Source organism: Canis lupus, chromosome 34, assembly GCF_003254725.2.
Source record: "Canis lupus dingo isolate Sandy chromosome 34, ASM325472v2, whole genome shotgun sequence".
Taxonomy (NCBI): Eukaryota; Metazoa; Chordata; class Mammalia; order Carnivora; family Canidae; genus Canis; species Canis lupus.
Genome location: NC_064276.1, coordinates 12341248 through 12357666, shown reverse-complemented (window position 1 = coordinate 12357666; position 16419 = coordinate 12341248). Strand labels below are relative to the sequence as shown.

Below are 16419 nucleotides of genomic sequence, written 5' to 3'. Positions count from 1 at the left end.
TCATCCCGAGCACTTTACCACGAGGCAGTGTTTTCTTTGTTGCCGCAATTCCACCTGGCCTCAGACACCCCGTATTACCTACCCAGGAGCCCTCAGGCCCCCTCTGGGGCCCCCAGTCACCGCTTGCCCAGGAGCCACACCCAACCCCAAAGCAGTCCCACCACATGACCATGATGTGGTTTGGAAGCTTCTGTTGATATCTAGATCTACCTGTTTGATGTCCCAGGAGGAGACTTGGGTTGTCTCCTTCATTCCTGTGGGGAGAACCAGGGAAAAGGAGCCTCCCTGTGTGGGTGAGGGTGTGGCCCAGCGGCCTGCCCCTGCTGTCCTTGCCCTGGGGTGTCCTGAAATTCCCAGTGTTGTCGTAGGTCATTGACCTGGATCTGTGGGGCACACCCCTGGCCCTGGAAGCCACATCCTGCTCTGAGAGGGTTGCTCATCCTTAGGGGAGAATCCAGAACTGGTCAGGGCCACCGGGGGCTCAACCCATCAGTCTGTATTCTGAGCCTGGGTGAGCTCATGTCCACCCTGCCTCCCCAGAGCCTGAGGAGAGGCCAGCCCAGGTCCCTCTGGGTCAGGTACTTTTTCTGTTGGGGGGGTGCCCTCCAGGAAGGACAGTGTGATGAGGCAGGGCATGGTGTCACCCTGCCAGAGCCTCAGGGCCCACATTTTCACCATCTTGCTCTGCCCCAGAGACCCAGTAGCATGGAGCCTCCTGTGGAGGCAAAGGTCAGATGGTCCCAGGACTCTGTGGGGCCTTGTCGTAGGGGGTTCAGCACTGCCCTGGCTCTGGCCTGGCCCTGCCTATCAATGCCTAGCAAGCAGCTTGAGCTGCTGTAGCCCCAGGGCAGGAAGGGTATCTGGATTCCTACAGTGTCACCTTAGTGGGCTGGGTGGACCCCGTGACAGGAGTCCCAGGGGGATTCTAGTGTCTGGTTTGCTGTGTGGCCTGTGGTGTGGCCCAGGCAGCTGCCAAGGGGAAGGGGACCCAGTGTTCTGACTTCAGGTCCTTGTTCGATGCCACCTGCCTGCACTCTCCTGGTTCCCTGGGAGCATGAGGAGGCAGTTCCCTGTGGGGCAGCTGGGCTGGCAAGTGGTCCTGGGCTGGGGGCAGCTGGAAAGAAGCAGAGCCCCCAATGTTCTGGACACAGGTGTGCAGCTGTGGGCTCTGGGAGGCTTCCCTCCTGCAGCAGCTCCTCGGCCTTGAGGATGTCCCTGCCAGGAGGGAGTCCAGACTGCTCAGGTTGTGTGGTTGTGCCTGCGGAGACCAGCTCGTCCACTCTGGGCAGCATCTTGGCAGTAGGAGAAGGGAGGAGACGCTCAGGTGCCGAGGACACTCGCTCCAGCCCCAGGGGCCTCCTGGGCTAACTCTCCAGGTCCCGTTGGAAAGAGACAGGCTGGTTTAACATCTCCAGCAAGCTGTAGGTCCCGAGCTGGGGGCCCCAGCGTTCCTCAGGACTCCTGGGTGCCCCCTGGTCTGACCCTGTCCACAGCCCTCCACACTACTGGTGAGCAGCCCCTGCAGTGAGTGCCCGGATGCCCAGCCCTGGCATCTAGGCACTATAGAAAGCAGGCCATTGTCCCAGAGCCCCTCACCTCTGGAGCCCTTGCTGAAGGACAGGACACCACCACCCTGATTCAGGAGGCAGACACCTGGTCCTCCCCACAGCAGGCATGGAGGCCACTTCTCTGAGTGCCCAGAGGCTGGCCCCCAGGCCCAGCTCCCTTCCTACCCACTTCCCGGGTTTCCCTCCTGGGTCTCTCAGCTCCAGCTCAACGCAGACAAGGCCCTCAGAGGACTACAGTGTACGAGGTCCTGACCCAGGGGGATGATCCAGCCTCCAGACAGGCATTCCTATAAATGCAAACCCCCTCCTGAGATGGATGAAGGGGTGCAGAAAGCTCAGATTGTCTGTGACCTTCCACAGTGATGGGTCAGCATCATCTCAAGGGTCACGTGGAGACCCCACTTGGCGTGCCTGAAAAAGAGGGGATGCTGTGGTGGGGACCAATCTGTGCCAGGGACATGGGAAAGGAGGGAACAGAATGGCTCCTCTCCCCTGAATCCTGAGGCAGATCAGGACCCTCTAGGATTGGCCCAGCATCAGAGGACAGGCCTGTCTGCCCAATGGGAACAGCCTGACAGCCTTACCTGCTTTACCAGAGATGATCTCAACCTGGCCTGACCTGATCTGGTGACTATTTCCCACATGTGACTCACGTGGACCTTGTGACCGAGGTCCCCATCTGGGCTCATTGGCTACTGATCACTAGGAGCCAAGATGGACCCTCGCTTCTCCTGATGCCCAGGAATGTCCCCAGGGTATCACTTGTTCCTGGTGACTATGGTCATTGTCTGGGCTAAGCTGGCTCATTCTTGGCTCTGGTCCCCTCCTGGGTCTCACCAGGCTCTGATGCCTCCAGCCCTTTCCTCATGCTCTGCTCCTCTGCTTTTCATCTCTGCCTGGGCCCTCCCTGCTCAGCTTAGATTCGGATCCCTGATTCGGTCTCACCTCCACTTGCCGGCTATACATCTGGACATGTGGAGCACCTGAGGACTATGACCCCTTGCTCCCTTACCTGTGCCTACTGGAAACAACACCCACTTGGGTCTCATTGGCTGGATTCTGCTATGACCCACACCTGGTACATAATTGCTGTTGCTGCTTATGATAACATTTGGGCCATACCCGCTGCTACATACCTGACTATACTCACCACCTGGGACTCACTGGGACCTGGTGACTATGATCCCCACCTGGGTTCAATGGCTACTGATGTCTAGGATCCAGGATGGACCATCAATAGCTCCTGATGCCCAGGTCCGTCCCCAGGGTCTCACTTGTTCCTGGTGACTGTGGTCCTTGTCTGGGCTGACCTGGTCCATGCTTGGCTCTGATTCCCTCCTGCGCCTCACCTGCTCTTGTAGGTGTGGTCCCCATCTCTAGTGGGTGCTCTAGCGTCTATGTTACTTCTCTGGGCTTCAGCTGATGGTATTTGACTATGATACAGCCCTTTCCAAGGCCAGCAGGGTCTCCAGGTCCTCTTGCCTGGGGCTGCTAACCACACACATCCAAGGATGACACTGCATGAAAACCTTCAGAGGACACAGGCATCTGTGTGCTCCCTGTGGGCAGGTCCCCATCTGTCTAACTGGAGGGTGGAGACCACCCCATAGCACCGAAGGGGATGTGCTGGGCTGGAGAATCACTCACGGGCACTCACTGTCTGTAGCTGGCCGATCTACAGCCCACCTTCCCAGCCACTGTCCCAGGACATGCCGTCATGCTGAGTGGACAGAGCTCTCCCTCCCCCTTATCAGGAGCACAAGGAGGCCCAGGTGGCTGCGGGGAACTGCTGACCTGATGCTTGGGGTGACGTCTCCCAGCCCAGGGCTGGCACCGAGATGGTGGTGGATGGGCCTGCCAGTGAGTGTTCCTGAGGACTTGGGGCAGATGGAAGATTTCTCTTAGATTCCACAAGCACAACAACCAAAGGGAAAAAGCAATGAACTGGAGTGTGAGACAAGAATCCATCCAAATCCTAGAGGAGAACACAGGCAACACCCTTTTGAACTCATCCACAGCAACTTCTTGCAAGACACATCACCAAAGGCAAGGGAAAGAAAACCAAAAAGGAACTATTGGGACTTCATCAAGATAAAATCTTCTGCACAGCAAAAGAAACAAAAAACAAAACTTAAAGACAACCTACAGAGTGGGAGAAGATATTTGCAAATGACATCACATAAAGGACTAGTATCCAAGATCTATAAAGAACTTATCAAACTCAACACCCAATTCACAAATAATCCAATCATGAAATGGGCAGAGGACATGAAATTTCTCCAGAGAAGACCCACACACGGCCAACCAGCATATGGGAAAATGCTCTGCATCACTGGCCATCAGGGAAATACAAATCAAAACCACGATGAGATGCCACCTCCCACCAGTGAGAATGGCGAAAATTAACAAGACAGGAAACAGATGTTGGGGAGGATGTCGAGAAGGGGAAACCCTCTCACACTGTTGGTGAGAATGCAATCTCCTAGAGCCACTCTGGAAAACTGTGTGGAGTTTCCTCAAAAAGTTAAAAACAGGGCTACCCTACGACCCAGCAATTGCACTGCTTGGTATTTACCCCAAAGATACAGATGCAGTGAAACGCCAGGAAACCTGCGCCCCAATTTTATAGCAGCAATGTCCACAATAGCCAAACTGTGGAAGGACCACGATGTCCTTTGAAAGATGACTGGATAAAGAAGATGTGGTCCATATATACCATGGAATAGTACTCAGCCCTCAGAGAGGACGACGATCCACCCTTTGCTTCGAGGTGGATGGAATCGAACGGTATTATAGTGACTGAAGTAAGTCCATTAGACAAGGAGAATCATCATATGGCTTCACTCTTACGAGGATTATAAGAAATAGTGAAAGAGACTATAAGGAAAAGGAGGGGAAGTGAGTGGGAAAAATTAGAGAGGGAGACAAACCATGAGAGACCTCTAACCCTGGGGAATGAACAAAGGGTAGTGGAAGGGGAGGTGGGCGGGGGTTTGGGAAAACTGGGTGATGGGTACTGAGGAGGGCACTTGAAGGATTGAGCACTGGGTGTTATACTATGTGTCTGCGAATTTAACTTCAATAAAAACAAACAAACAAAAAAATACAATAAAAAGTAAAGCAAAAATAACAATAACAACAATCCCCCCCCCCCAAAAAAAAACACGAGGGTATATTTTGCCCTGATTTTAAAAAATATTTTATTTATTTATCCATGAGATATACAGAGAGAGAGAGGCAGAGACACAGGCAGAGGGAGAAGCAGGCTCCATGCAGGGAGTCAGACGTTGGACTCGACCCGGGGTCTACAGGATCAGGCCCTGAGCTGAGGTCGGCGCTAAACAGCTGAACCACCTGGGCTGCCCTGGCCTGCTTTTAAAAAGAATCTAGATCCTAAAATAAGAAATAAATTTAAGAAATGTAAAGGACAATGCTTTTACATGAAAAGTAAGTACAATGCTTTTACATTAAAAGTAAGTTATTAATAAAAAAGAATTGAAGAAAATAAATGAAAAATAATAAAGAACAAAGTAGAAAGGAAGCAAGATCCTACTTTCCCCATACAGCTGAAGCTTTGCCGGCCTCTGTGATCAGTACTCTTGGTGGCAGCCAGTGGACTGTGGGGGTCTCCTGGGGGAGAGGTCGGTTATTGATTGTCAGGTGTGCACTTGCCTCAGTGGAGATGCACCTGCAAGGCTTGGAGGCTGGGCTCCGTGTAAGCGGCCCTGACCTCCACCAGGCGGCGCTGTGCTGTTCCCTGAAGACTCACAGGGTTGATGGGAGGGATGAGTGGGGGCGGGGGGCTGGGTTCTCTGGCCCTGGAGCTGAACATCCCATCCCCCAGTCTGCAGTGAGCCTTCACAGAAGAGCCATCAAGCCCTCATGTCTCCGCAGTTGGTGTCAAAACCCTGTGTTCGCCCTGCCTGTGTCTCAGCCTTTTTTTTTTAATCTCAGATGAGCCACTGAGTTTGAAAACTACAAAATTTAGGACCTCCTGGGGTGGAGACCTGTGCTATTCCTGCCCTAGAGGGTCACCTCCCACTTCTATCCCAGTAAAGCAGTCTCATGACTGCACACCGGTTTACAATTCATGGCCACACAGGACAGAAAGCTGGCCTTGACACCCACTGCTCTCCTGTGCCTGGGAACACTTGGCACCACCGTCCTTGTGACCCCGGGACCCTAAGCGCACCGAATGGCTCCTGGGGCTGACCCTCACTTCACCACCTGAGCACCGTTAAGGCTGGTGTGTCCCCCACACTAGCCAACTACTGAAAGTTCTGAATTTGTGCTCTGCTGCTTATGATCCTGTGTGTAGACCTGTAAACTAGCTCCCTGCCCCTGTGGGATCTGGAACTGTGTCTCCCCAGATCAACTGATTGATTGATTTTTTTAAGATTTTCTTTTTCTGTAATCTCTACACCTAACCTGGGGCTTGAACTCACTACCCCAAGATCAAGAGTCACTTGTTGTTACCAACCACACTGAGCCTGCCAGGCTCCCTGTGATGGATTGACACATATTACTTGAACCAGACATACAGCATGTGTCGGGACAGAAGTTGAGCCCACATTCTCAGGTACGGTGGAGTCATTGGATCTTGATAAATGTTAAAGAAAGCATAGCTTCCCTGGGAGCCCATGGAGCGGGGCCCACACACATTAAAACTTGACAGTTTCCTCACCAGTAGTCATTTTACTGACGACGATTGATTTCAAGTGCCATTGAATGGCACATATAGTTCTAGGATTTGGATGTAGCAGGTGGTTCTGGGATTTGGAGGTAGCTAAAGCTCCCCCGTCATGGAATCAATGTTCCAGTTGGATGCAGAGATTGGCAAGCAAGCAAAGAGATATAAAACATGGCACTGGGGTGCCTGGCTGCCTTGGTTGGTGGATCTTGATGTCAGGATCGTGAGTTCAAACTCTATATTGCTATAGAGATTACGTAAAAATAATATATTTCAAAACTAATAAATGGATGAAGACATAAAACATGATATCAAAGGTAAGTGCTTGCTTCAGGAAAATACTCGATCCAGACCATATCTAACCTACAACCTATTCTTATTTGCTCCTGCATTCACTACTTTGCCCAGATGACGTTCCCCACAAGTGAGGGTCCCGCCCAAGTGGGAGTGGGCTTCTTTCATTATAAGACTTGTGTTTCCTCTCATCAAGTGTGATCACAGGGTCCAGGATGGAACCTCAAGTGGGGCTCCCTGCTCAGTGGGGTCCTGCTTCGATCTTGCCACTGCACGTGCTCTCTCTGTCTCTGTCTCACCATGCCCACCCATACATCACTAAACGTTTCACAAATAATGAAATGCAGATACAGATATTTGTGGACATGCATGTGTGCACAGAGCTGACTAAGGGAGGCAGAGAGGTTGGGATATAAGGGCTAACTCTCAGAACTCCACTTCCCCACAAAGGCTGAAAACCCAGGTGTTGGCTCCGTGGGCCTCAGATCAGGATGTGAAGTCTCATCTCCAGGGCACGTGGGGCATGTCAGGGGCAGAATAAACCCGAAGGGCCCAACCACTCACACTCCCCATATTCTTCCAATTTTCCACCCACATTCCTCTCCCGAGGTTCGGTGACTGGACATTAATTTGCAAAGGCTGGATCCCATGACAGTGTAACCTCTGTGTGTGTCTACCTGTAAGCGCAAGTGAAATAGAGGGGTCAAGAGACAGAGAGAGACAGAGAGAGATTTAAGGAAATAGGGAGAAACAAGGAGAGAGGGAGGAGGCGACCATGAGGGAGGAGTGGGGAGATTCACTGCCCGTCCCGGAGGATCGGGGTTAGGGGTGAATTGTGCCTCAGCTCAAAGTATCCTGGTCAGATCCTGTGCATGGAGTGTGTGTCCCTGGGCGTCCCCGTCGAACCCTTGGAGGAGTGCTCGCATGAGCAGCGCCTCCTCCCAGTGAAGGAGGGTGAGTGAGGCCTGAGCGTGTGTCTCTGCCAAGGTGGGAGCTGCAGGTGGGCGTCGTGGTGTCTCCACAGCCCGTCTCAGGCACGGGAACAGGAAGCATTCCGAGTGTTGCAAGACGCAGGGAGTGACAAGGCTGAAGCCCCGGGGGATAAATGACGCAAAGAGAGCGCTCAGGGGAGGCAGGGAGATATTTATTGTAGCCATGGGACATCCCATGGAGCTTGAACAACCAGGATGAGGTTTCTTCAAGTGACCCTTGGCAGGGAAGAGAGGAGACCCGGCTGAGGGACGATCTGTGACAGGCTGACAGCTAACGTCTGCTGCATCCTGAATAGCCAGGGACCCTTATGGTCCAGGGGCCTGCTGATGGGTCCAACAGAAGGAGAACACATGCACACGCACATGCACACACACACACACACACACAGCTGAGATTCTGGAATGCAGCTCAGTGGGACCGTCTCACACTGACCGCCCTGAGTGGCGGAGGCCGCCCCTCTGCCTGCCATTTGTGGACCGTTGGCAATGCTCCAGGTGAGATGCCAGGCTGAGGCCCCAGGGCATTCCAGCCATAGCCTGGGACAGGAGGTCAACAGGGAGAGACTGCAGGCTTTGCCCCTTAGGCCAGTTCCTGCCCTGACAGCCTAGATGCATCTGTGTCCCCGGGCTGCCACGGTCCAGACCTGGAGCATGATGGCTGCTTCTCAGGCCTCAGGCTCCATCGGGGCCCGGGCCGTGCTGTGGGTTCCCCTCCTCCAGGTCACGCTAGGACCACATGTTCCCCCGGAGCCCTGAATGAATGTGATGGGCGTGGGGAGGACGGGGCCCTCGTCCTTGCTGAGGGGTGCTTCCAGGGGTCCTGGAGGCTCATCCTCCTATAGAGGCCCAATCCGTGAGGAGTGCGCGTCTTCCTCCATCTCATTGGATGAGAAAAGCTCTTGCAGGAAACTGTGGGTGCCGGCACACAGCTGGAGTTGTGGGGGCATCAGGGCACAGGGCCCTGCGGGAGGGGGAGGCTGCTGCCACCAAGTAGGGCTCTCCCTGAGGGCGGGCTGCAGCCCTGTCCCACCCTGGACCCCCTCCTGTGCCTATGATTGCCTGGGACCCCTGGCCCCTCCTCAGCGTGGCCTTGTCAGTACCCAAGGGACCTGCATGGCTCCAGTATTGCAGGGGATCAGCAGGTTTAGGCCACGGGTCATCTTGGGAGGGCAGGGGCGCCTTGCCGGGGTGCTCATTTAGCTGCTGGCATCTCCCAGGGGGAGGGGAGGCCAAGGTCAGCATGATCTGGTGTACCCCTCCTGGAGTCAGTCCTAAGCAACATTGGCTCCCCAAGGTCTCTGGGTGCAGTAGCGTTTCCTCCTTGCCCACCTAAGGTGGGTGGGACCAGGCTGGCCCCCAGACTCAGGCTCCACAAGCCCCCACAGAAAACTGGATGGGCAAATTCCACGTAGGGGAGAGGAGGTGTCCCTGCAGCCTGGGTCTGCATGCTTCCCAGGGGATCGAGGGAGCCAGATTTGGAGAGCTCCTGGAGACCCTGGACAGGTGGCAATGGTCCAAAGGGACTGTCTCGGGGGGACTGAGTTTGGGGTTTGCCACCAAGGCATTCACAGGGCCACTTGGGCTCTGCCCTGGGTGCCGAGCTCTTCTGTTTGAAACTAAACCTGGCACAGACAAGAGGGGTCATGGCCATCAGAAGGAGGAAAGGATGCCAAGTCTGCTTGCCTGTGTGCTGTCCGGTCCCACCTCACTCAACAACACACAGACCCCACCTTGTGCTCTCTCCAGGGAAGAGGCAGTGAATGTTTGTGGCTGAATCTCGGGGCACGGCTGTGCCTACCTTTCCATGGGCCCTTGAAAACTAAGTGCACGTCCTCGGCAACCTTGGCCACCTGGCCGGGAGAGGACTGGACCTGCATCGCTTTGCCCGGCAGGTGCTTCCCCTGCTCTTCACTCCCTGCCCTGCCCTCGCCTTCCCTGACAATTGTAGCCTGGGGATCGGTGGTGCCCTAGTCCTCGGATGGAGACTCAGACGACAGACTTCCCCACTTTACCCAGGATACTTCATGTCCTGTGGTCTGCTCCTGGCTGCCCTCAACACCTCTGTCCCCATCTACTCTTGGGTGCGAACGTGTGGAAAACCACATCCTCTGTCTTGGAGCCTTGGCCTCATGGCTACCTCATCTGACTGCAGGAACATCTGTGCTGGGCCGAGGGCAATGCCAGTTGTCCACAACAAGAACAGCTCCGCTTGCATCGGCCCTCACTACCCTCCTAGCTAGAGGAAAAGAGGAGCTCAGGTGAGAACCTGGAGGTTCCCCCCTGACCGCCGAGACGTGCCACCTGAAGCAACCTCCCCAGGCTCTTACACCAACTGAGAATCTATCAGAGAGTTTCTCTATATCTCCCCAAAAGCTGCCTCACACCTCCCATCCCAGAAAGCGCTGTGTGCAGAACTAAGGCAGAAGAGCCGCACACAGCTGGGCTCCCTGATGCCTCTCCCTCACCTGGATGAGGGCCTGTAATCCAGGCTGATTAGGTTATCCACACAAGGTGTGTGGCTCCTGGGGATGTTCTGTTCCATCCCATGGTTCTGGGGCCCAGGGCAGTATCACACCGGTCTCCACACACAAGACAACAAGCCCACGCACACTAATGGCATCTTGGGAGCCTACCCAAAGGATATTTGGCCTGAGCTGTTGAAGTTCTGACACTTTGACTTCTCTCCAGAAGGGGCAACTTGGACACGTTCCCACTCTGGACCGGTCACCATTTCTACAAGCTTGTGGGCTAATCACCATTGAGTTTGGAAATCCTGCCTTTGACGGGTCCTCACTTGCATGGTCAACACTCTGCCCCTGGTGCCTCTGCCCCACACCCCGCGGGTACACCTGACCCAAGAGCCCACGTCTCTCCGGCACCATCTAAGGGCTGCCTTCCCTTACACAGGGAACAATGCCAGTGGTACACTGTAAAACTCACCTGAATTCTGGCTTCTGGAATGCCTGTTCTTATGGCCAGGCTTTCCCTCATAGCAATGCCAGGAAACCACTCCTCCTCAAAGGCTTGAAGGAGGATATTGGTTTGGGATGCAGAAATGGATGTCCATTTTCTATTGCCTTCCTTTGGGACTCGACCTAAAGAGAGAAGAAGTTTGGAGGAGGGCATGGATGCTAATAGCACAGCCAGTGTGGAGACAGAAGTGGGTGTCAGGGTGTGTGTGATGGCGTGTGACTTCCTCTGTGTGTGTGTGTGTGTCTGTCTGTGTGTGTGAGCTTTTCTCCATGTTCTCTGTCTTCATAACCACTCATTCCCTGAGGCCAAGGAGCCAGAGCCTGTACCTACCCCCAGAAGCCAGTGTTTGGATAACAATGTTGTGTTGATGGAAGAAGAGGCCTGTAGTCCTGGCTAGCAGGTTTAAGACAGGAAGACCCAGATCCCTCGGGGCCCAGAATTGCTCGCCTGCCGCCTGTCCAGGAATGGCAGGCACAACATCGCCATCCTAGGTCACTAGGGTGGCTCTAGCCTGAGGGAAGAGCTTGGTGCCCTTCCTCAGGTTTTGCTACTGCCTGGTAAGCACACAGAGACACATTCCTGTGTCAAGTAGCAGCTCAGGAAGAGACCCTTCTTGGATACTGAGGAGTCACCTGGAGGTGACTGTCCTGTTCACGCTGTTCCTTTCCAGGCTGTGGTCCTTCTCCTTGGGGAATTGTGGAGCCCAGTTGGTGGCTCTGCCTTAGCTGTCTTGTTCGCTGGTTTTGGAAACAGACCTAAGGGACAGAAGAAGAAGCGATGGTCAGGTAACATGGGAGGGCAGGATACCCCACACACGTGGCAGGGACTCAAAGCCCCAAGAGCAACAAACCCTCCACGAAAAGCCAGAACTGGCTTGGTGCCTCCAGTGGCACAGGTTATTCGGCCCTCTGGTGTACAAGGAAGGAGGCGTTGGTCTCACCCAAGGAGCGGGAGCTGTTGCGAAACACACAACAGACGGTGTGGGGACAAGAGTCATTTCTTCTTTGTTCATCGGCATGGGCAGACAATGGAGTTCCTGCTGCAGTCACTTGTAGGGTGCTGAGGAGATTTTGACTGACCCGAGAAGACACTGGAAACGGGTGTCATTCTCCTCACAAATGGACCCATGTACAACCTTCCTCTCCACTGGAGGCAAAAGACAAAAGTGTCGTCATGGATGGGAACCTGTGTGTCTCAATGTGTCTCTTCCCCTCCCGTATAGTAGGACTCACAGTGTTTTATTGGGGAAAAACGATTGGCCAGGACACAGGATCTCTGGGGACAGGCAGCTCATGGGCATGGACCTGTCGTCAGGCCTCAGGCCTTGGGCCCCAGTGTTCCCTCGTCCTGAGAGTGAAGGCCTCGGAAGGACCTCCAAGAGCAAGGGCTCCTAGGGCCCGCACATCCCCAGGCCATAGGTTCTGAGCTCCCCAGCTGACCACGCAGAAGGACGGGCGATGGGCTAGTCACGTGTGTGTGCATGCCTCCACCCATGGAGACCAGGAGAGAAGCACTGGGGCTGCCTACCTGGATTCTGGACTCGGTGATGGCCAGCTCCCGGTCCAGGTGTTCTCTGGCAGAGATGCCAAGGTAAGGGTTCTCCTGGAAGAATGCCTGCAGGGCCCCCTTCTGGCTCGCCGTCAACACGAGCCTCCTTCATTGGGGTCCTTGTGGAGTGGGCCTATGTGGGGATGAAGGCTGCCACAGGAGGAAAGCTTTCAGGGGAGCATAGACTGGAGACGTGCTCTCAGCGCTCCCCTTTCTGGGATGTCAAAAACATCCGCGTCCAGGGACGACCATTCCTTTGCCACTCATGGACCCACTTAACCCTGAGAGGGCTGTTCCACAGGACACAGGCAGTTCTGCATCTGCCCATGGAAATGGGTGATCGTCAAGGATCTAGGGAACTGGCAACCTTGATCTGGTATGTGATTCCAGTCCAAGGCGTGGAGAAGACCCTCGGTGGGGGTCCGGGTGGGGTTGGGGTGGGGGCGGGGTGAAAAGCCTCTTGGGAAAACCAAAGATGACCACATATCCACAAGGAAACCTCAAGGGAACCTATGAAAACCCATGCCCACGGTGGGTCCCTTGAGGTGAAAGTTCTACAGTCGTCAACCCATCTAAAGAAGTGATCCACCTTGACCCACTCTCTGCAACCGGAGATTCAGCAGGCGGCCTTACAGAGGCAGGACTCCTACTGGGAATCATGGCTAAGGCCAGGGTTGCATCCACGGCAGCCCAATGTAAGCCCCTCTCCAGCCCCTTTGCCCAGACCCCAGGGGAGCCCAGCCCTCCCACAGGGATCCCAGCCATTGGGTAGTCACTTCTCCTTTCCTAAGCCTGCAAAGTCTTCAGAGCCCTTGGGGCATCCCAGCAGGTGCGGGGCCCGCGATGGCCACTCACAGCCGGGGGTGCTGCTGGAAGCCATGCTGCAGGCGGCCCTGGGCTTTCGTGGCACTGGCAGGTCGACTGGGCAGGACACGGCAGCGTGGGACTTACCCCAGCCTAGGAGGGCCTGCCCCAGGATGGCCCACCCCTCGGCCTTCCCACAGCTTCCTGGGAGGCCCTGCCCTCAGTGGGGCCGATCTTTCGTGAACCAGGGAGGTCTCCCAGTACCAGGGCCTCGGGACCATGCGAAGCATGAGTTGGAGCTGGGCCTCCATCCGATGGGCCCACCCCATGCTCTTGGACGGACAGGCACCTTCCCGGCACCCACAGGCCTCTCGGGATCTCAGCCTTGACACAGAGACGTGCCCTGGAGCCCCTGTGCACCATGTCTCTGGCCGGACCCCTTCGTGGCCCCCGTACAATCGCTGAGGATCTGGCCCGAGGGTGTGGAACTCTGGCCACCTCTGGCCGCCTGGCACCAGCCTCCTGCTTGATACTGGAAAGTCATTTTAATTTTTTTCCTTTATTTTTTTAAATTATCTGTATTAAAGATGTGTGGTTTATTTCCTTTCAGTTTGGTCATTTTCCATTGGGAGTGTTCCACTGTGTCTCTTTAGGTGTATTTGTTGCAATGACTTTGTAGTTTGGAGATTTTATATATATATAAGGAGAATATATATGTTTGTGGTTTTTTAAAAATGTGTACTTTGAGGTCCCCTTGGGTTTTGAACCCTTGACCCACAAATCTTGACGGTCAGCCTCTCAGTTTGGTCTGGATGGAGCCTCGGAATCTGGGGAATTAGTTTCCAGTGACACCTAGGCAGCTCCTGAGCGAGCCCTTAACAGCTCCTGTGAAGCCCCACTTGCCAGCCACGCAGGAACCAGAAATCAGACCCCTTAGATAGGAGGCCTATGAGGGATGTTGGGGCCAGCTGTCTCCCTCCATGTGGGGATGGGTGGTACCACGATGGATTGCCTGTGGGCATGAGTAGCAACAAACTTGAAGGAAAGAATGCAGAGCACCCATGAACGTGGACCATTCGGGGCACATGAGTGTGTTACCACGTCCTGGGGACATGGAGGCAATGCCCTCTGCAGGCTCATAGGGATTCAGGCCTCCCCTGGGGACAAGAGTGTGGGCTCCGTCAGAGCCCATCATGTTGTGGTCAGACAGGCTCCAGCTGCTTCTCCTCACTCTTGACCTCTCTCTGCTGGGCATGTCCGCAGGGACATGAGGTGTCAAGGAGAACGCAGCTTAGTGACTGGGAGACCCAGGAAGACACGTCCAATCACCTGCAAAGCACATGAAGAAAATCAGATCCCCCTTCGAATCTGTACTTTTGTATCCTTCGGATAAATACCTGGTTGTGCATTTCTGGTCATAGGGTAGTTCTCTTTTTAACTTCCTGATGAACCTCCATACTGTTTTCCACAGTGGCTGCACCTGTTTGCTTCCCCACCAGCAGTATAAGAGGGTTTCCCTTTCTCCCCATCGTCACCAATACCTGTTGTCTCCTGTGTTGTTAATTTTAGGCATTATGACAAGTGTCAGGTGATATCTCATTGTGGTTTTGATTTGCATTTCCCTAATGATGGGTGATATTGAGTGTCTTTCCTTGTGTCTGGCAGCCATCTGGATGTTACGGAAAATGTCCATTTATGTCTTCTGCCCATTTTTAATTAGGTAATTCATGTTCTGAATGTTGAGATTTATATTTTGGATATTAAGTCTTTATTGGATCTGTTGTTTAGACATATCTTCCCTCATCTCGTAAGTTGCCTTTTAGCTTTGGTTGTTTCCTTCAGTATGCAGAGCTTTTTATCTTGATGTGTCCCAATAATTTATTTTAGGTTTTCTTTCCCTTGCCTCTGAGGCATATCTAGAAAGAAGATCCTATGGCCAAGTCAAAGACATTACTGCCTATCTTTTCTTCTTTTTATGGTTTCAGGTCTCACATTTAGGTCTTTGATCCCATTTGAATTGTTTATACATGGTGTAGGAATGTGTTCCAATTCCATTCTTCTGCAGGTGGCTGTCTAATTTTCCCAACATCATTTGCTGAAGAGATTGTCTTTTAACTATTATATATTCTTTCCTTCTTTGTCGAGGATTAATTCAGCCTAGAGTTATGGGTTTATGTCTTGTTTCGGTTTTCCCTCTGTTCTATTGATCTATGTGTCTTCTTGTTGTTCCCACACTATACTGTTTGGATTATTAGAAATTTGTAATATAACTTGAAGTCTGAAATTGTGGTGGCCCAGCTTTGATTTTCTTTTTCAACACTTCTTTGGCTAACAATGAGACTGAAGAAAGAAAGAGAAATTAAGGAGTCAATCCCATTTACAATTGCACCCAATAGCATAAGATACCTAGATACCTAGGTATAAACCTAACCAAAGAGGTAAAGGATCTATACCCTAAAAACTATAGAACACTTCTGAAAGAAATTGAGGAAGACACAAAGAGATGGAAAAATATTCCATGCTCATTGATTGGCAGAATTAATATTGTGAAAATATCAGTGTTACCCAGGGCAATTTACACGTTTAATGCAACCCCTATCAAAATACCATGGGCTTTCTTCAGAGAGTTAGAACAAATCATTTTAAGATTTGTGTGGACTCAGAAAAGACCCCGAATAGCCAGGGGAATTTTAAAAAAGAAAACCGTATCTGGGGGCATCACAATGCCAGATTTCAGGTTGTACTACAAAGCTGTGGTCATCAAGACAGTGTGGTACTGGCACAAAAACAGACACGTAGATCAATGGAACAAAATAGAGAACCCAGAAGTGGACTCTGAACTTTATGGTCAACTAATATTCGATAAAGGAGGAAAGACTATCCATTGGAAGAAAGACAGTCTCTTCAATAAATGGTGCTGGGAAAATTGGACATCCACATGCAGAAGAATGAAACTAGACCACTCTCTTTCACCGTACACAAAGATAAACTCAGTGGATGAAAGATCTAAATGTGAGACAAAATTCCATCAAAATCCTAGAAGAGAACACAGACAACACCCTTTTTGAACTCAGCCACAGTAACTTCTTGCAAGATACATCCATGAAGGCAAAATGAACAAAAGCAAAAATGAACTATTGGAACTTCATCAAGATAAGAAGCTTTTGCACAGCAAAGGATACAGTCAACAAAACTAAAAGACAACCTACAGAATGAGAGAAGATATTTGCAAATGACGTATCAGATAAAGGGCTAGTTTCCAAGATCTATAATAAAGAACTTATTAAACTCAACACCAAAGATACAAACAACCCAATTGTGAAATAGGCAAAAGACATGAAGAGAAATCTCACAGAGGAAGACATAGACATGGCCAACACGCACATGAGAAAATGCTCTGCATCACTTGCCATCAGGGAAATACAAATCAAAACCACAATGAGAACACATAGAGAATGGGGAAAATTAACAATGCAGGAAACCACAAATGTTGGAGAGCATGTGGAGAAAAGGGAACCCTCTTACACTGTTGGTGGGAATGTGAACTGGT

General features: G+C 52.4%; 1 long non-coding RNA gene across 1 annotated transcript; it reads right to left on the bottom strand.

Moving 5' to 3' along the window:
* Positions 1-10619: 10619 nt before the first annotated feature.
* Positions 10620-15158, bottom strand: LOC112662790 (uncharacterized). Its single transcript, XR_003138830.3, has 3 exons — positions 12045-15158; positions 11458-11663; positions 10620-11272 (listed from the first exon to the last, which is right to left on the bottom strand). It is a non-coding gene; the product is annotated as an uncharacterized LOC112662790 (long non-coding RNA).
* Between the last annotated feature and the right edge of the window lie 1261 nt (positions 15159-16419).